Source organism: Bos indicus x Bos taurus, chromosome 25 (genome assembly GCF_003369695.1).
Source record: "Bos indicus x Bos taurus breed Angus x Brahman F1 hybrid chromosome 25, Bos_hybrid_MaternalHap_v2.0, whole genome shotgun sequence".
NCBI classification, from domain to species: domain Eukaryota; kingdom Metazoa; phylum Chordata; class Mammalia; order Artiodactyla; family Bovidae; genus Bos; species Bos indicus x Bos taurus.
Window position 1 is genome coordinate 29,290,401 of NC_040100.1, and position 2,956 is coordinate 29,293,356.

Sequence of the window (2,956 nt, forward strand, 5' to 3'; positions counted from 1 at the left end):
TTTTAATGGAGAGGACTATTTGGGGATATTTTTAATAGGGAGGAACATAATGTACTTTTGTGTCACTTAAAAAAGAAATGATGAAACACCCCAGTGGAGAGCAGAGAACACTCGAGCATTTATGTGACAATTCTGGATTGTGTAATTTGCCTGCAGCCTAATAGGTTATCTTTGCCTTTGTGGACTTTGGAGGTGATTCTAGGAGGTGATCATCTGGTAGAAAATCCAAGCAGTGTGAAAGTTCACAGGGTGAGAAGTGAAGGAATCCTCTGGACAGCTCCCCCATCCTACTTCCTTTCAGAAAGGTAACAACTGTTAGTGACCCCAAGTTCATGTGCCTGATGAAGAGGGAGGTCAAACAAAGTGAAACATCAGCGTTTAGAGCAGAAGAAGGTTTATTGCAAGGGCTATGCAAGGAGACGCGTGGCTTCTGCCCTTGAGTCCGTCAGGCTCCCTGAAGGGTTTCAGCAAAGCATTTATAAAAAAAACTTTTATTTACTTAATTTTGGCTGTGCTGGTCTTGGTTGCCGCATGGGCTTTTTCTCTTGTTGCAGGGCACGGGCTTCTCACTGCAGTGGTTTCTCTTGTTACAGAGCACAGGCTCTAGGAGGTGAGAGTTTCAGTAGCTGTGTCATGGTGGGCTCAGCAGTTGTGACTCCCAGGCTCTGGAAGACAGGCCCACGGGCTTGGTCAGCAGCATGTGGGATCTTCCTGGACCAGGGATCGACCCATGTTCCTTGCATTGGCAGATGGATTCTTTAGTCCCACCAGCAGAGAATTTATAAAGGCCAGGTTGGGGGTTGGGGTGTCCCAGCGTATGTGATCAGCTTGCACACAAACGCTCTGGTTGATGGTGAGGTTACAGGGCAGTGTCACAGGGGTTGACATTATCAATCCTTAAGCTCTAGGAGGCTTGGGGGCTATGTGCTCGGTCATCAAGTACTGTAGTTGACATCTTCCATTTGGTGGAGGTTTTTCACATCTGTAAAATAACTCAGGAAAAGTGCATTAGCTACTATAATCTAGGTACTTCAGGGAGGAGCTAAAGCAGAGGTGTGGGGGAAGGTCTCCCTTCCCCAGGCTCCCTAGTGTCCTGATCAGTTTCAGTACTTTGGTCAGGATCCTTCTTTCCCCCTGTATTCAGTGAGGGGGGCGGTGACCAGCGGGCGTTGGCGTCGCCAAAACACAAGTTAGGCACGCGGAGCTTCAGGCTCCACCCCAGAGCCCCAGAGTCAGACTTGCATTTTCACATCATCCCCAGGTTGAAGTGTGAGAAGCCCTGGTGTTCACTGTTTTATATGTAGTAACTCACATGTTTGTGTTCACGCATACGCACGTGCTCCTAGGTTTAGAAAGTGGCTATAAAATACCCTTATTTTCGGGGAAATGGTTCTGGATGGGTGGTCCGGGGAACTAGCAGAATCAGGATCACCTGGGGGCTCCTTAGAAATGCAAATGTCAAGCCCCAGCGCAGACTAACACAATGCGGACGCTCTGGGGTGGCGCCCAGGGCTCCGCATTTTAACTTTCCCTCCAGGTGATGCTGATGAATACTGCTAAGTGGGAGAGCTCTGCGGCAGAGGACGACTCAGCCCCAGCCGCTCCTGCCAGGCTCTCCGACCCTCTTCGCATCCATCTCTCCCACCTTCTCGCACTGAGAGAGCCCCCAGAGTCCGGCTCCACCCGGCCCACACCAGGAGCTCCATGAATGCTTTCTTCCGTTAGACATCTCGCGCTGAAAACAGGTTTCCCCAATTTAGGTCAAGCTGGTTTTCAGATTATACAATATGCCAGCTCCTGGAGGGTAGGGGTAATTGCATAATCTTTTTGCATAACCTCTTTAAATGCAGGCGGGCAGCCCCGTGGTGATGCAAAGAAAACAGGTGCCCAACGACGGTAGCTGCGTTGACTGAGGCCGCAACTACAGCCAGTCTCTCGGCCAGTGCTGACCAGAGACCCATTTTACTGGGGGGGCAAAAGGAGGCTCAGAGAGAGAAAGAAAGGTGCAGATTTTCCTGTCGGACCAGCTCCAAGTCTGGGCAGGATTTCCTCCCTCTAATGCAGTGCCTACAATGGATTTCCTTTTAAAAATAGCAAGCCAGACACCAGCTGACTCTGGGTGTGGGCTCAGGAACAGGCAACGGCAGTTCTCTCAGGAGAGTGGATTCAATTGGACTTTAATGTTCAGAAAAATGCTTAGTGGCTCTTGAGCCAAGTGCCATCAGCCGTAGGTTTTTCTGCGCTAAAGTCAGCGCTCGGACCACGGTTTCAATGTGATCCCTGGAGCCCGCGACCCCAGTCCGCCAGGCGCCCCCCACCATCCCGAACTCAGAGGTCAGACCACCCGGACTTGGACCTTCTGCGCGGGAGAGGGAGCCTGAATTTAAACTGAGTGAAAACACTTGGCCCGCTTGGGATCCTGGGCGAGGACCTAAATACCGGGTCCAAGACGGGTAGAAAATCGATCATCGTTGTGATGTCACACCCCTAAAAAGTCTCCCCCTAGAAAGGGAAGATTTAACACCACAGGCACGGACGGGGTTCGAACCCGTGATCTTCGGTTTACGAGACCGACGCCTTACCACTTGGCCACCGCGCCTGCGTTAGAATGGCGGCTCGGCGAGCCTCTATCCTGGCGCCGCTCCCTTGCGCTCGCGCCGCGAGCACGAGCGCGGGCCCAGTGCGCGCGCCCGCCCGGCTCCGCCCCCTCGCCGCTGCCGGCGGGGCGGGGCTCCAGCGTGCGCGCGCCGGCCCCTCCGGCGGGGCTGTCCGGCCGCTCCTGCCTGTCCGAGCCGGGCCCGGGCGGAGTCTGCCGGGTTTTCGCTGGCTCTCCAGACCTGGGGAGACTCGTTTGGAGCTCGGGAGCGGGCGGGACGCTCGCCGGCGTTTCATAGTCTGGGGTTCGAATCCCAGCTCCGCCAGAGAGACTTGGCGACCTTGGATGACCGGTCTCGGG

At 54.0% G+C, this 2,956-nt stretch overlaps 1 non-coding gene across 1 annotated transcript; it reads right to left on the reverse strand.

Moving 5' to 3' along the window:
• Positions 1 to 2,527: 2,527 nt before the first annotated feature.
• TRNAT-CGU lies at positions 2,528 to 2,599 on the reverse strand. Its single transcript has one exon. It is a non-coding gene; the product is annotated as a tRNA-Thr (tRNA).
• Between the last annotated feature and the right edge of the window lie 357 nt (positions 2,600 to 2,956).